Source organism: Ochotona princeps, chromosome 19, assembly GCF_030435755.1.
Source record: "Ochotona princeps isolate mOchPri1 chromosome 19, mOchPri1.hap1, whole genome shotgun sequence".
In the NCBI taxonomy this organism is placed as follows: Eukaryota; Metazoa; Chordata; class Mammalia; order Lagomorpha; family Ochotonidae; genus Ochotona; species Ochotona princeps.
The window spans coordinates 23,807,403-23,824,813 of NC_080850.1; positions in this window are offsets into that span (position 1 = coordinate 23,807,403).

Genomic DNA, 17,411 nt, shown 5'->3' on the forward strand with positions numbered 1-17,411 from the left:
GGAGTCACGGGTGGAGCTACAACTCCAACCCAAGTACCCTGATAGGGAATTCTAGTGTCCTAAGTAAATCTTTCTCTTTTTTGAAGATTTGTTTTTATTGCAAAGTCAGGTATACAGAGAGGAAGAGAGACAAAGGAAGATCTTCTGTCTGATGATTCATTCCCTGAGTGCAACGGCTGGTGCTAAGCCGATCCAAAGCCAGGAGCCAGGAATTTCCTCCAAGTCTCCCACTCAGTGCAGCGTCCCAAGACTTTGGGCCGTCCTCGACTGCTTTCCCAGGCCACAAGCAGGGAACTGGATGGGAAGTGGAGCTGCCTGGATTAGTACCAGTACCATATGGGATCCCGGCATGTTCAAGGCGAAGACTTTAGCCACTAGGCCACCGAGCCAGACCCCCAAGTAAATCTTAACCACTGTGCCAAAAAAACCTGCTCCTCTACTAAGTTTTAAAGATGACATTATGAGCAACATGGCATTGACAGGTGAGTCAATGCCAGAGGGAGTCAAGGATGGTGTCATTTTGATGTGCATCTGCCTTCCTCAACTACAGCCCTGCCCATCCCAGCTCTGCTCCCGTTTAGGGGCTTGATCTGAGACCTAGCCACACCCTGACTAGCTGGGGCGGGAAGGCTTCTTGGCACAGCCACCCAAGGAAGTCAGCCCTGCTGAGGCCCCAGCTGACAGACCAGGACTCCGCCCTGCCCTGATCAGTAACCCTTCAGCAGGTTTGCCACAGTCCTGAGCTAGTTCTGCAGTCTGGAGGCTCGCTTGTTGGCCTCCAGATTTTAAGGTTTTAAGATTTTTTTTTTTATTGGAAAGTCAGATATATATAGAAAGGAGGAGAGACTGAGAGGAAGATCTTCTGTCCGATGATTCACTCCCCACGGACCGCAATGGCCAGTGCTAAGCCAATCTGAAGTCAGGAGCCAGGAACCTCTTCCAGGTCTCCCATGCAGGTGTTCAGGGTCCCAAGACTTTGAGCCGTCCTCGACTGCTTTCCCAGGCCACTAGCAGAGAGCTGGATGGGAAGTGGAGCTGCCGGGATTAGAACCGGTGCCCATATGGGATCCTGGTGTGTTCAAGTTGAGGACTTTAGCCACTAGGCTACCACTCCTGGCCCCCACACCACCTGTTATAACCTTGGTCCCAGGAACATAAGGAGGACGTCTTGGCTGTGGCTCAGGAATCCCATGAGGTCCAGAAAGGAAGCAGTTCCTTATGCTGGCTGCTAAGTACCTGGTTTGCATGAGGACAAGCAGGTGGCCCTGGTGGCTGTGTGAGCTGGCCGCATGGGATCAGAGTCTGTGCTCCCTGCAGACCGTTAGACCCCTGGGAACGCTTTGCCTTGCACGTCTCAGAGGTCTGATAAAGGGCGTCTGATTCTGGCACCGTCTGGCACTGCTGCCTTCAGCCCTCCTGGTAGAGGAAGCTTTTGGATACAATTTTAGCCTGGGAGTCTTCATCCAAGGGTGTAAAACATCAAATGTTTTCAGCAAAAATGAGTATCCAAAATTAGTTGCTGTGATAATAATTTTACTTATTTGCTTTTTTGGTTTTTTTAAAAGATGTTTTGATCGATGCATTTGAAATGCAGATTGACAGAGAGAGGCAGAGAGAGATAATCTCCTCTCCACTGGTTCACTTACCAAATGCTCACAACAGTTGGGCCTGGATCAGGCCGAAGTCAGGAGCCAGGAGCTCCATCTGGGCCTCTCTAATGGGTGGCATCATCTACTGCCTTCCTGGGTACATCAGCAGGGAGCTGTATCCGAGCGCATCCAACCGAAATTGGGATGCAAGCAGCCCAGGTCAACTTCACCCACTAAGCCATAACATTCACTCCTAAAAAGTTTATTTATTACTGTGTTTATTAGAAAGGTAGGGAATCAGAGAGAGGCAGAAAGACAGAACAGACAGAACTCTGATTGACTGACTTACTCCCCCAGTCATGGCTGGGCCAGGTTGAACCCAGCAGCCAGACCCTCACGGGACCTGGGTATGTGACAGGCACCCAACTGCTGCTCCAGCACTTGCTACCTCCTAGAGTGTGAATTAGCAAGAAGCTGGAACTGGGAGTAGAGCTGGAACTCGAACCCAGGCAATCTGGGCATCCCAAGTGATGTCTTAGCTGCTATGCCAAATGCCTGCTCTGGTTGCCAAAATTTGATAGTGAAAATGTTTCACATGAAAGTCTGGATTTTTGTCCATTTTTGAAGAACTGGAAAATCCGGCAGCACCAGCAGGCCTATGCTTCCAGGTAGAAAAATCTGATAGGAGCTGAGAGTCCTAAACCAATCCTGTTTCCTTTGTCCAGGACCTCCTACACAGGGCCTCCCTTTTGTCACACTCAGCTCCAGCCCTCATTTCTGTTATCTGTCTCTCTGCACAGGTGGCAGGCTTTTGTTCAGCCTACTGCAGTCCACATCTCAAAATAAGCCGCTTAGTTGGAGAGTTTGAGTGCCTGGTCAGTTCTCAGGGTCCTAGGGAATATGGTACTTTTTTAGGTCAACACACTGGCCCACTTTGGTGCCTTTGGGCTGGCCCCTCTGGCATGGTGCTTGGAATCTTCTGGAAGCACAGAGAAGGTCTCAGTTTGGGTGCTCAGGCAGCATCCCCGTTTGGCTCATGGACAAGACAGAGACAGGAGGAGATCAGGTGATGAACTTCAAACCCAGAGCCAGCCAGTCAGCACCTCTCCCTTACCCTTGCCCTTGGCCCCAGCCAGCTTCCCCTCACAGGGCCAGCTGATGCCAGTACCCTAAGGCCTGTAAGTAATTAGAACCTCTCTGTGAATGCTGACCGCTGACTCCAGGCCCCTCCCTGACCGTGTGCTCTGCAGAGGTGGGGAGTGCTGACTCATGCAGACCACACCAGCACCCCCAAGCAGTTTCCACGTCATCCCATTCTGTCGAGTCCTTTCATGTCAACTGTAATCACTGGGCAGTGCCTTCCTGTTATACTGTGGAGAATGATTCATCCAGGAGCAAAGAGTGTCATGATCGATTGGTCATGCCTGCCATGTTCTGAGAAGGGGGTGGTAGCCCAGGTCTGAATCGATATCCAGGTCCAGTCTGTGGTTCTGAGGCCCCCTCATGGGCTAGAAAGGAAGCCCATGAGCAAGAACCAAGCTCTTTGGTTGGGAAAGGGAGTGGTGTGGAGGTACAAGGGAGACAGTTGAAGGCACATCCCTCTGGCAGCACAGTGTCCCAGCCTGGGGCAGCGTGCCTGCCACACCCACAGCCTCCTTCCCAGAGGCCGCCAGGTTGGTGCCACAGAGGGACCCCACCCCCGAGTCTGCAGCTGGCTGGGTGTGGGTGGGGATCCAATCCACAGGCTGACTCATGGGCCTCAGAGGTAGCCAGTCGGGAAACTTACTGGACCAGGGGATTTTATGGAGAATGTGAGCTAAAGGCGCAAAGGAGACAGAGCAGTTGTTAGCGAGGCTGGGGCTGGGAGTTGGAGAGAAATTTGTGGGCATGGAGGCTGCGGGGAGGCAATGACACAGCAGGGAGAGACAGGCCAGCTCCTAGGAGTCACCTTGGGCGAGGTGTGGGAGGGCAAGGAGAGATGCATGCTGGGTAATCAGGGGTGGCATTTGTTCTATGCCAGCAAAGGGGCCAGCCCTCAGGGACCATGCAGGCTCAGCCTCCGGCTGTGGTGGTCACATCCACACGAGCCCCGTGAAATCCTGGGAACTATTGCTGCTCTGTCCATTTCATGGGCCTGGGAGGGCAGAGAGCCTGCCACTTGGGGTAGAGCATGAAGCTGGCTTCATCTGCCAGGTTTCAGGGACAGGTCTTGGCAGCCATTTGACCCTTCTTCACAGTCACAGCCTGGTTGGTCCCACCCTTTCATTACTTCTGTCAAGGGAATGGATTAAAAACCCTGGCTCAGGAACCCAACCACCTGTGAGTTCCATGTGCTCGGTTTTCTCAGTGGTAAAGTGGGGGTACAATGGCATTCTGTAGGAATAAGTACTTCGTGCCAGCACACAGCCCATCCTGCAAGATGCCAGACCTGGTGCCGGGGGAACCCAGAACCAGGCAGCTATTAGTCCGTACCCATGCCTGTGTCTATATCCATCTGCATCCCGATCCTGTAACAATGCCCATATGCGTACCCACATGTGTGCCCACATTCACACCTATGCCATATCCATACCCAAATCCACAAAAACCCCAGTCTGAAAATAGACTGGGCTCCCTGTTTTTTTTCCTGAGATTACTGCCTGGTCTGTCAGGTGTGTGTGTGTGTGTATATATATATATATATATATATATTTTTTTTTTTTCCCTGAACTTGGTAGCATGCTCACTGCTTCTCTCTGTCTCACATGTGAAGTCTTTCCTGTGCAAACACAAGGTCCTCCACTCAGCCATGTGGGGAACTAAGGACAGCAGTCCTATTAGGATTAGCAGCCCCTCATATCAGCTTGATCAAAGACCCTATTTCTTAAAAAAAAAAAAAAAAAAAAAAACACCAAACAAACGTGTTTGCTTACTGGAAAAACAGTTGCAGAGTGAAATCTTCCATCTGTTGATTCACTCCCTAAATGGCCACACATTGGCTGGTCCTGGCTAAAGTTGGGAACCTGGATCTTTCACATCATTGCAGGGGCCCAAGTGCTCTGGCCAACTTTTGCAGCTTTTCCAGGAGCATCAACAGGGACCTGGATTGGAAACGGAACAGTTGGGACTGGAACTGATGCTCATATTGGACAGCAGCGTCTCCGGCAGTATCTTAAGCTGATGCACTGTAACACTGGCCCCTCTTAAGACCCTATTTCTAAAGCCAATGATGTTTACAGGTCCCGGTGGATGTGAAGAGTCATCACATCACCAGAAGCAATTCAGTGTTGTTTATTCCTCCCACTTTATGAATGAAAAACCAGAGGCACAGTCCAACCCGAAGCCTCACAAGCAAGCTGGGTTTCAATCCCAGCTCTCACAAAAGGCCCCCGTGTCCCTAACCAGCACCAGACTCCGTGGCGTTGGAAGGAGGCTGAAGTCTCTTTCAGGAGGAAGAAGGAAGTAGCCATAGGAAATTCCTTCCTGGAGCAATGTTCAAGGCTGCTTATCAGTCCAGCACCTGGACTTGAGCCTTCCCACTCTATCCTGCCCTGTTTCTCAGCCGTCTCCCCACAGCAGGCAGGAAACGCCTTGAGAAGGGGCCTGAGGCTCCACAGAAGGCTGTTCTGTGAGGACTTGGCCAGGGTGAGGCAGCAGCAACAGCAGCAGGAGCCGGTTGGAGCTGTAGCCAGGGCCTCACTGGCTCTCACTGAGCCCTTATCTCCTTTGAGAGGCTGGACTTCTTTCAGTGTGTAGTGCGCAGACTTGGAGGATAGTGGGGGCCCCCCAGCCCTGTTCCCAGGGCAGGGATTGCATCCTAACACGAGAGTTGTAAGTTCAGATCCTGGGTGGCACAGCCATCAAGGGCAAGCAGGGACCCTGAAGCAAACCCACAGTCTATCCTCAGAACCCTCTTCCATAGCTTCCCAGTCAGGCACTGTCAAGTAATGGTCACTTGCATCAGGTCTTAAAACTCCCTGTGGTTCTAACCGCAGACCCTGGCGTCTGAGCCCTGAGGGTTGCCAGTGTACAGAGGGGTCCCATGCTGGGATGCGGAGGCAGGTTGGGACCAGGTCTCCTGACACAAACCCAGGCGCTTGGCCACAGCACTGAGCCTTTTTACACGGGGTGACACCCAAGCCTTCCTGCTTTCCGCTCCCTGTGAATCACCCAGCAGCTGCTGCAGCCCCGTGTGGTGCTGGCATCTGACCACCCAGCTGCTATTGCAGTGGCAGGACTCACCAGCTCTGGGTTAGACGCCTCCAAGCGGTTACCAAGTGTAGCCCTCCCTTGGTATCCGCGGGGATAGGCTCCAGGAGCACCCTCAACAGATAGCCCAATCTGCAGGCGCTCCAGTGCCTGGGCTGAAATGGTGTAATGTTTGCATGTAACCTATACACAACCTCTTGTACATCTGAAGTCTTTCAAGGTTGCTTAAGACACTTAACACAATGCAAATACTGTGTAAAACAGTTACATTATATTGTTTTGCTAAGATGACAAGGAAAAGCAGTCCTTTGAGGAGTCCTTGGAGGAAGTATACAGGGCATAAGGCCAGATACAGCAGAAAGACAAAAAGCCTTGGCTGGGGGCTGCAGGAGCCAGGGCTGCGACAAGGGCTGTGGGAAGCCATTGCCTGCCTAAGAGGCCTGGCTTTCCCGATCTTGGTTTGGTCAGGAGCTTGTGGTGCAGGGAGGGGGAAGAGTAGTCTGGGCCTTGTTTCCCCTTGGGTTCTGAAGGAGGGCAGGGCCAGGTGTTACCCTTCAGACAGTGTTTGCTTTGTCAGAGGTTCCCAGGCCTCTACCTCCTCCTCTGCTGGCAGTAGAGGGGATTCAGATGCTGACCCTGAGAGAGGCCCGGCTATCTGGGAGCTGGGCCAACTCTTCCTAGGCCTTTGCATGGCCCCGGGATTCAGGGGCAAAGAGTTACCCATCCTGGTGTCTGCTGTCTGTGCACTGGGACACAAGGCATCTGGGCCCCCCTCTGTGCGGCACCTGGCCCCTGGCTGGGGCTGGGGCTCTGCAAACTGGTGGGGCAGCTGGAGGCAGGGAAGGTTGCACGGCCAAGGAATGTGTTTACTTCCCCCTGTTCTAGGAGGAAATGGAGCGAGGCACCCGCTGGATTCTTCCCACCCAACAAGCAGGCCTCTCCCCTCCCCCGCAAGCTGCTCACAGCCTTCTAGACAGTTCCTCTTGTCAGCTACATTTCTGGGACCATGTTGCCTCAATGTATCTCTCCACAGTTGTAAAGCCCTCCATAGCTGGGGCTACACACAGGTAGCCGACTTTGGGTCTGGAGCCCTCCCGGCAAGCTCTGTGTCTCACCTCTGTGCGGCCCTGCAAGTTCCTTGCTGCCTCCACCCTCAGTTTCACCTTCCTATGATAAGCACCTTGATCATGACATCTGTGAGGATGAGGCTATGCCATGGCTATTTGGTGTGACCTGTCTGCTTCCTGGGGGCTGCGGACAGAGCAGCAAACAAGCCAGGTACAGTCCCCGGCCTTAGTGAGGGAGACAAGTGTTGAAGAAGCTCCTAACCATAAACTGTGGGCCAGGCTCGAGACATGGCTAATCAGGAACAAGCTAGCAGAGAAGCCAGAGCCTGTCCAGATGGGGATCTGAAGGGACATTTGCACTGGTATGTGGCAGAGATGATAGCTGTTTAACAAAGGCAGAGGCAGGTGTGTGTGCGTGTGTGTGTGTGTGTGTGTGTGGAGGGGCATTCCAGGCTGCAGGGTCTGTGTGTCCCGCAGGACATGGGGTACAAAGGCTGGCTTGAGGCACAGGCTCCAGGAATGGGTCCAACCATTTACTCATCTTTGTCAGCTGTGAATTAGTGATACTACGTCCCTTGGAAGCTGCTGATAGAGATTTCAGTATATGGAGCCACCTGATCATTTCAGTGCTTTGTGAGTAATGAGCACTTAATAAATGGCATAGAGAGGCACGGGCATTGTGGCACAGGGATTAAGCTGCTGGCAACATTGGCATCCCATATTTGGCTGATGCTTTCTAATCTAGCTCCCTGAAGACGTGCCTGGGAAAGCAGCAGAAGACGGTCTGATAGGAGAGACCCAGATAGAGTTCCAAGTTCCTAACTTCAACCTGGCACAAGCCAGGCTGTGGTGGGCGTTTGGGGGGTGGTGACTCAGCAGATGGAAGATTTCTGTGTCTCTGCATTTCCAATAAAATAATCCTTCAGTCAAACCTGCAACCTTGCTCTCATGTTGGGGACCACTTCTTCCCAGGCAGCTTCAGGAAATGGCTGGGGTGGACAGCAGTGGGTCCTGTCACTGGGTTGAGGGAACCAGGGAAGAGAAATCCTTCTTGGGGAGAGACTTTGGCTCACATGCAGACTGGCTGGATCTGAGGAAGTGAGGCTTTCATAGCATTGGGTTCCACTGTACTCCAAAGGTAAAAATCGCTGATTTCACAGCGCAATTACCCTTTGTACAGTGGCCTAGAGAGGGTTCAAGTTCTACATGGAGGACATGTATATCTATGGTAGTGGTGGTGATGGGGGGCAATGAAGAGTATGAAAAAGTTCAAAGAGATAATGTGTTATCAGTGGGGACTGGATTTGACCGTCAGCCATGGAGGCCCAAGGCTGTAATGCCCTTCACACAGGTTAGTATGTTTACTTCTGTCATAATGGTCTAGAGAACGGTGGTCCAGGACTGAAATGGGGACTCTGCTCTGCCTCCTCCACAGGACCCTGACTTGTTTTAATCACATCCACTTGCCTAAGCAAGGATGACAACCGTACCCACATTCCAGGGAGCAAATTGGGGGCGGGGGGGGGGGGAAGGAGAATCAGAAGGATGAAAAGATAAAGATGGAGAAAACAAGGGATCTCATTGGCCAGAACTGAGTCACATGGTCATGACTAATGGCAAAGAGGCATGGGAAACGTAGTTTTTATTCTGGGTAGCCATGGTTCCAGCTACTAAGCCCATCCTAGTGGAATGTGAGAGAGTGTATGTTAAGGGACAATAAGTAAAGTCTGCAACCAATGCTGTTTCTGAATTAGAAGTCCATGAGTTTGTGATTCTGAATCCTCTAGCATTATAGCCAAGGTCTCAAGCCTTGACCTTGACCCAAAGCAGGTCTCTTCATGGAATGGACAGACGAGACAGCTGAGGGTTGGTTTGGACAGACGGCCACTGTCAGGCAGGGGACACCCTCTCTGTTGCCCATGCTGACAGCCCAACCTGGGATTTGGAACTCACTTACCAGATAAACAGGAGCTCAGTAATGTGCGAAATTTTCCTCTTGGGGAGCTGAAATGTTCTGTCCTTGACTTCCACAAGTGGATGATCTGTGAAATCCACACTTGAAGGATGCTTCCGTCTCCATGCACGAGGCAAAGCTGTCCCCTGTGGCGGGAGTGCCCTGGGTTTAACTGCTTGTGTGAAGGAATTCATCGTGGAATGCAGAATCCCAGGGAGTGTTTACTTGCAGCTGAGCACATATGGTGTTCTTGCACTGCCAGCATCAGACACCGCTGGGGCCAGCTCGTGTTTCTGCAACTCCTCCTTCTGGTCACATTCCCTGCTTTTCTGCAGAACAACATGCCCCCCATCACCGCAGCTTTTGGTTCCTGTGATTGGGCTGGGGGCAACGCCAGTGTTTCTTCTGCTCCTGGGGGAGATGTGTGTGTGTGGGGAGGGGATGGAGGCACAGACCTTAGCCCTGCCAATTGGAGTCACAGTGGTTAATGTGAGACAGGACTGTGGCCCAGGCTGGGACTTTTGCTGAAATCATTGGGAAACAGGGGAAAGCACATATTTTCCACTGGGATTGTTAAGCAGATAAGAGGAACATCTGGAGTTGTTTGTTGTGGAAAGAGCTTAATTGGAAGCGACGGGGTGAGGCCAACACAGAGGAGGACGAGGACTGTGACACGTTCCTAATGATATGACTTGGGCCCCTGGACCCAGTCATGCCTGGAGTTTGAATACTGATTTCCCAGCGTGGGAGTCAATATATTCTCTCTCCCTTCCCTGCCCCCCTTTTCTGCTTAAGCCAACTTGAGCTGGGTTTCTATTCTTGCCAATGAAATAGTCTCCACTAATACACCAGCCAAAATGCACTTCTGCTGGAAGCACCAATAGGAATTTTATGATTGAGAAGTCCTCCTGGGTGCCTGCTGTGCTTGCACATGCTGGGAGCGGGTGCGCTATGAGTGTGGCTGCAGATTCTCCTGTGAACCTGTGCTGCACCCTTCACTGGAAGGCGAAGGTCAAGGCCCTTTCCTGTCTCCTTACACAGGCTTTTCTTCTGCCTTGTTATCAGCGCAACCTGCCTTAGGGGACGCTGGGCCAGTTCCAAGACCTGGTAGCACTTGTGGCTTGGCTGTCCTTGAGCTCACAGCTGCCCCCTGCAGGATTCAGACTGCACTGCTAGAGAGAGCAGGGGAGCCAGGAGGACTGGGCAGCTCCCAGATACCCTATCCACACAGTGGAGGCCCTTGAGGGATGAAGGAAGCCATCACAGACCTTCCAGCCCCAGCCAGCTTCCTGGCTGAGTGCACCTGATTGGTGGGTCCCAGACAACGGCACACAGAGCAAACGAATCAGCTGGACACGATCATTGTGTGCAACAGGCATTACCCAATATACGCACTCGTGTGCCTCTGGAGTGTCAGGTGTGACACAGGAGTGTGAGGGGGCTGTTGAGCAATGACAGTGTGGGGACTGCGGGTCCGCTGCACAAAACATGAAAACAGGCTGGGATGAGAGCAGGCACTTGGCTGCAGCGCCACGGCTGCCTGAGCCGGGAGAGAGGCCAAGCAGAGTCTCTGGCCCAGAAGCCTGCCTGCTGGGCGTGGGAATGCTGCTTGTGCCATGGTCACCCACAGACCCACAGCCCAGCCACCCTCAGCGGTGGAGGCGAGAGCAGAGGCCTGGAGGCCACACACAGGGGCAGGGAAGCTCTCCCACAGCTCCGTGTGTGGAGAGAGGCACCCGAAGGCCAGACTGCAGTGGAAGGACCGACGGATAGGGCTGCGAAATCACAGACCTCCGTGGCCTTGTGGCTTATTAGGCCTGGGAGCTGGAGAGGCTTGGCTATGATTTTTGGTTGGGGAGGGGGAGGTTAAATTTTAAAATTTATTTTCATTTTATTTGAGAGAGAATCTTCCATCCTCTGATGTACTCCCTGAATGCCCATAACAGCCAAGATTGAGGCAGATCAAAGCCTAGAACCTGGGACTCAATCTGGTGCCCATGTGCTTGAGCCAGCATCCGCCGCCCCTCAGGATGTGCACTGATAGGGAGCGGGGCTGGAAGTAAACAGCTGGCAGTTGGACCGGGCACTCTGACAGGGGACATGGCGCTATCCCAAAGGCCCACCCCGAGGCGTTGCGTTTTGGATGCTTCTCCCTTCCTCTGTTTTTCTTTTGCAATTCCCTGCCTTATTTAGGATTGAATTTCCTGAAGCTTTTCAGATCCCTCTTGGAAGCAGTGGCGGGGGGGAGGGGGGGACACGTCATGGATGCTGAGAGCTGGGCTCACCTGTGGAGTGTGAGTGTGGGAGGGCGCAACACCCGTGTGTTTCGGTGCATGGGTATGGAAGTGTGTGAGTGGGTTGTGTGTGTATACAACTGTGTGAGAGTTTGCAAATCTGCAAGTTGTGTGGAAATGGGTATGAGAAAGTGCGTTGGTGTGAAAGTGGCTTGCAGGTAAACAGGAATGGTATTAGTGCATACAACTGTGAGTTGTGAGAGGGTATATCTGGGTATATCTGGGTGTGAGTTGGTTGTGATTTGTGTGAGATTGGAATCTTGTGTGTGTATGTGCAGGTGTGCGCGACAGAGTGCTTGCCCTCCCCATAGTACCAGGAGGCTGCATAGGAAACACACCCAGGCTTGGTGTCGTGGTCAAGTTCAAGGCCTCGCAGAAGAGCCCCTTGCTCCTAGGGCAAACCCATGTCGTGAGGCAGTGGCTTCGTTTAGACGGACAGGGTCCCTTGTCCTTGGGCACTCTCCCCTCCCCAGACCCTCTTTTGTCCTCAGTCCCCAGGTGGATGTCCTGCACTGTCAGCTGCAATCAGAAGGCAGGCCTGGGGTGGCTCCACCTGCAAAGGCAGATACCAGCGTGCCAGGGCTGGATCCTCCTGGGACAGCAAGGGTGGGGATGTGCTGCCTGTGGGCCCAGGATTGAGCCAGTGCTGATGTGCCACAGGCACTTGTGAATTTTTTTCCAGACAACAGTGAGGTTGAAAATCCCCAGGCTTCAGTCTGTGCTGGCTGTGCAAGCTGCCAAGGTCACCGGGCGCTGCCATTGTTTTGAGGATGTGCTCTCTGCTGCCCTCTGCTGGGCATCTTCTGCCTTGTAGGCTTGGAGGGAAGGCCTAAAGCAGCTCACTCCCGCTTTGCTCCCAGCCAGGGCTGCAGACCTGCCAGGTTGGAGGCTCCTCAGGGTGGGGGACTTGGCTTCACTATCTTCCTGATGCTTAATGCGGGTCTGGTACTTGGTGGGTGATCCATGAAGAGAAAATGAATGCAGGCAGCCAGGGGCCTGCCTCAGCTCACAACCGTCTCAAATTGTGCTGAGCTGGCCGTGCCTGGGTAGAAGATGACACATATATAGACATGCATGCCTGGAGGGAAGTGGGAGTTGGGGGAGCGGCAGTACCAACCTCATCTAGCATGGAACCCCCTCCTCGTGCCCCCCCATGCCCCCAGAGTGGCCTCATTCAAGCCCACCTTCTGTAAAGATACTCCCTTTCCTGATTCCACCAGTCCCTTCCAGGGATGTCTGTGGAGCGCTGCAGGTGGCAGGTGCCCTGGTCGGTTCTGTTTCCAGGTGAATGATCTAGCCAGCCACCTGAGGCTGGCAAGGTCTTCCACAGCCCGCAGGCTAACAGGGGAAGGTCCCTCGTGGCTTAGTGGCATGTGGCCCTGGTGTCTTCCCAGTCCTGATCTTCCATGCTGAGGCTCATGGGATGGTTGGCATCCTCTGGGTGGCCTCCCCAGTGGTTTGTAGCCATGCAAGAGCAGAGGATTCTTCCACCTTCCACCCCCAGCCTGGCATATACACAAAGGATGAGGGGCTACAGTCACTGAAAACAACCTACTTAACCTGGGCTTTTTTTCTTTTTTTTCAAGAGATTTATCTATTTTTATTTGGAAGTCAAAATTGCAGAGAGGAGGCAGAAGACAGAGAAGACAAAGAAAGAGAGAGAGTGCGTGAAAGAGATCTTCCAACTGTTGGTTCACTCCCCAAATGACTACCAGGTCAGAGCTGGGCAGGTTCAAAGCTAGGAGGCAGGAGTTTTTTCCAGGGCTCCCATGTGGGTGGGGTATAAGGACTCAGATCATCCTCCACTACTTTCTCAGGCCATTTAGCAGGGAACTGGATGGGATTATGGAACAGCCAGGACATGAACTGGTGCCCAAATGGGATGCTGGTACAGCAGGCAGAAAATTAGCTCATATTTATTTTTATTTGAGAAAAAAGTTTATTTATTTGAAAGAGAGAGCTCGCGCATGGTTCTAGTCACTAATTTACTTCCCAAATGGCTGCAACAGCCAGGGTTGGAATAGGCTGATGCCTGGAACCTGGAATTGCATCCATGTTGCCTACATAGGTGACAGGAAGCCAAGTATTCAGGCCTTTCCAGGAGCATTAGCAGAGAGCTGGACTGGAAGTAGAGCAGCTGGGACTTGAACTGTGCTCTGACATGGCACATGGGCACCCTAAGCAGGAGCTGAACCCACTGTACCACAGTGTTCACTTTGGAGATGCACTGTTTCGGTCAGCCTGATCTCCTCCTATGGATGACAATAGGAGGCTTCTACAGGATCGCATGTATTCTGGCCAGGTATTGTGCTAAATGCATCACAAGGATGCCTCACTTAATCTTCAGGACTGCTTTGCAAGCTGATGCTGCCATAATATAGGAGCTGAGGCCCACAGACATTAAATGACTTGTTCCAGGTCCTGCCTACGGTTGCAGCCCATGCACTGCCTACAGGCCCAGACTTTCAGGTTTGCCCACTCAGCTCTGCCGTGTGTGCCTGCTGAGTCTCTGCCAGCTTTTCTGGCTCTCTCTCCTGGCCTCCTGTGTCTGGGCTCAGAAGCCTTTCTATTCTGTACCTATCCAGGCCCAACCCCAGCCCCAGGGCGTGGCAGTGCAGGGTGGGGAACCAGCAAGTGTCAGGTTTAAGGCTGTGCCAACTTGCCAGAGCCGCTGCAGGAACAGACTCTTTCGAGAGTGGGCGCACAACCACTCTTTCATGTGGCCACACAAGATACAACAGGTCCATATTTGAGAGCTTCCACCTCAAGTCCATGAAACGAGTTTGAACTGACGCAGCTTTGGCGAGCCCTGGCCTGAGACTGTGGGGGCTCAGCTGCCACTGTAGCCTTGTAATGTGACCTTAGGCAAAGCAGGCTTAGCTTTACCAAGCCTCAGCTCCCACGTTTGTACAGTGGGCAAAAGAATACCTCGCAGTGTTGCAGTGCCACCAAGCCAGGAATAAGGGGGTGGGGGCTTATTATGGGATGGCCAGTGGCCTAGTCCAGAGACTGGGAGGCGCCCAGGCTCAAGTTTTTCTGGTTAGGGCAGGTGCAAGGTTGAGTGAGTCGGGAGAGGATATAGACTGAGTCTTCCAAGTAGGTGAGGCCTTTGCGGGAGCTGCTGGGGATCCCGGGAGAGCTCCTGAGCTCCTCTTCTTCCGTCTTCCCCGCCCCCCCCGTCATTAATTTTTTTTCTGCTTACGAAAGTGGTTCCCCCTCATCGTATACAAGTCGAACCACCTACAAAAGCATGGCGTTAGAGGACTGACAGTTTCCCACGTCGTGCTCTTGGGTGAAAGCGCTGGCATATGTTCGGCAGACTGCCTTCGGCATATGTTCCCGCAGACTGCCTTCTTGCAGAGTGCGTTGTCTTTACTCATCCGAAGCAGGCGGAATGGCGTCAGCATCGGCATCAGCGTCACAGGTGCGCCTCCCACCGGCTCTGGACCCGCCACTGCTGTTGGCGCCTTTCAACTTATCCTATTGCAGTTTCATCCACAGCGGGGAAAACCCGAGACTTGATGTGATAGACACCAAGACCGATTCCGCCAGGATCCTGGCCCCGGGCAGGGGTCGTTAGCCGGGTGGCTGTGGGGAGCCTCTTTTCCTACCTCTGGGAGGGCGTGAATCACGACAGATGGCACCTTCTTCCAAGCGAGCTTGTCAGGAGGATTCCGGGACGGGCAGCGGGCTGAGCTCAGCGCGCGAGTTCCCAAAGCCAGGCTCGGCTCTCAGAGATGCGGGTGAGCCTCAGTCCGCCGCCCCCGCCGGGAGGGATGGCGCTATGCCACCGTCCTGCTGGCTTGGGAGGCAGAACATGACTCAGTGGCATCCTGGAATTTGCATTGGAGATGAGAAGTCTTGCATTTAGATTCAGTGGGTTGCACAAACATAGGCTGGGAGAAACCTCAGTTTCACAGGGTGAATCACAGACTCCCCCCGCCAGAGGCTGCACATCCGGGCAGGGTGAGCTGGAGCTGAGCACGTCTAGTGGGGAGGTGCTGGATGGAGTCCCTGGAGCCCCAGCTGGTTGGACCCCTTAAGCGGCTGCTCCCCCCCCCCCCGTGAGCCTCCAGCTGTGTGCATGGTGGCTTCTCCCCCTGTATCATTGAAAGCATCGCCCTCTCCCAAGTGCTACTTCCCTTCACCCCAGAGCCCAGGGAAGGTACCAAGTTTGTCATTTGCTGCTGCCAAGCCGGGGACGGGAAGGGACACTGCTGCTGGACCTTGACAGTCTCTTGGTACCTCACAAAATGCATGTTCAGTGCCAACGCTGATAGGCAGCGGGTTGGACAGGGGCCTCCCAAAACACCCATCCCTGTGCTGGTTGCTGGACTCTTGTTTGGAACAAAAGTGTTTGCAGATATCCTCTTGTCCTTGGATGCTTTTCGGCAAGGGGTGGGCGGGGAGGGTCGGCACTAGATTCAATGTAAGGAGTCCTCAAAAGAGACACAAAGGGGACATTCGACTTGTGCTAGGGGAAGTGGCTGCTGAGTGGCCACAAAGGTGCAACTCCTGATCAAGGCAGGCCTGTTGTCATGAGAACCAAGATTCCAGAAATAGAGGTGTGCTGGCAACCTGCAAGCAACAGAGCCCTGATGGGGCCCAACTCTAACCTTTGGACCTGTGGAAAAAGAAGCTTCTGTTGTTTGAAGCGTCCTTGTTTGTGAACATTCATTCCAAGAAATGAACACAGGTAACACATACATATCAAAATGTCCACTGGGCACAGCAGTGACAACCCTCCTTGGGATGCCTGAGTCAAGTCTCAGCACGGCTCCCTGACCCCAGCTTCCTGTTAGGGACACCCTGGGAGGCAGCGGGTGATGTTCAAGTGCTTGGTCCCCTGACACATGACAGACCTAGCAATTCTAGACTCCTGGCTTCAGCCTGGCCCTGCCCTGACCCTTGTGGTCATTTGTCTGGCTATAGCTGGGCACCTTTTGACACGATGAACCTGTTCTTCATCTTTTAGCTTCAGGGCCCCCAACTACCTGGCAAATAGGTGACTCAGATCATCTCCTGTAAGAGTGTTGGGCTCAGCAAACTGTAGGTGTTGTTATTATTTTTAGGTTTTATTTCTTAGTTTGAAAGGGAGGGAGAGAAGGGGAGTTCCCACCTTTTGATTCACTGCTCAAACGCCAGCAAATGGCCGGCCACCCTGGACCAAAGCTGGGAGCCCAGAAGCCAATGCTGGTTTCCCAGTGAATGGCCTGAGGCCAACCACTTGAGCCGTCACTGCTGCCTGCCGTGTGTACATTATCAGGGAGCTGGAATCAACCAGGAATGGAGCCAAGCCTGGATGCAGGAGGCTTATACCTGCCCTGTTATTATTTTAATAAGTACGATTAACCTCTCTCCCGGCCTCTGTAAAAGCGCGATGACAATATGTATCTCACAGCAGGAATAACATGAGGTCATGGGGTGGAAAGAGCATTTCGAAAAGCACCATCTTCCCAAATGCGGTGGATGAGGGTGGCGGATTGCATTGGATTCCGGCAAACCCTTGTTGTCAGGGAAGCCTGTCCTTCCGGAGTAAGCCACAAGAGGGCACCCTCCGCCTTTGCTTTCCTCATTCCCCCTTCCGGTCTCCTCCCCGGAAGTAGAAAAGGAGGTGCAGAGCCGCCTCCTGGGCAGGCACTGCTTGAAGGATGGGTGGAGAGGCCTGGCTCTGAGGGGCTGATTCCTCCACAGGAGGCGGCTCTTGTGGCATTTCAGGATTTTATGTGCTGTCGCCACAATGAAGGCCACGCTGGACTTGCACATGTGGAGTGTGTCACCCGCACAGCGCCAGGGTTCGAGGCTCCAGGCCCACGGAGGCGCACCCAGGAACCCATAAGTAACTGCTTCAGGCATCGTTTGATGTTAGTCCCGTCCACCCCAACCCGAGACCCTTAACCCACAGTGGACAGTCTGTGAACGCCAACTGCGGGAGGGAGTCTGGGAGCGAAGGCTCCTGCTGACTGGTGCAAGTGCCCGGAAGTGCTGTGGGGCTTCCAGGACGACCCGTGGCAAGCACAGGGACTGTGAGCTTGGAGATGCCTGCTGTTGGGCTGGGTCCTGAGTCAGAGCCCAGCCCTCCCACTTCTCCCTGGGAGCTAGGCTCCGCTGCAGGCAGGCGTCTGCCCTGTGCCGGACCTGTGCTGGTGGCAGAGGACAGACACCGGGGGGCCCTTGCGTCTGGGACTCGGCACGTGAGAGCACAGGTTTTCCACCATCACCCCATTCAAAATGTGGGAGTCATGCCAGAGCAGGTTGACTGTTTAAAATATCCTTTTGTAGGGGTGGGCATTCAGCCCAGTTGGGTAAGATGCCTGTG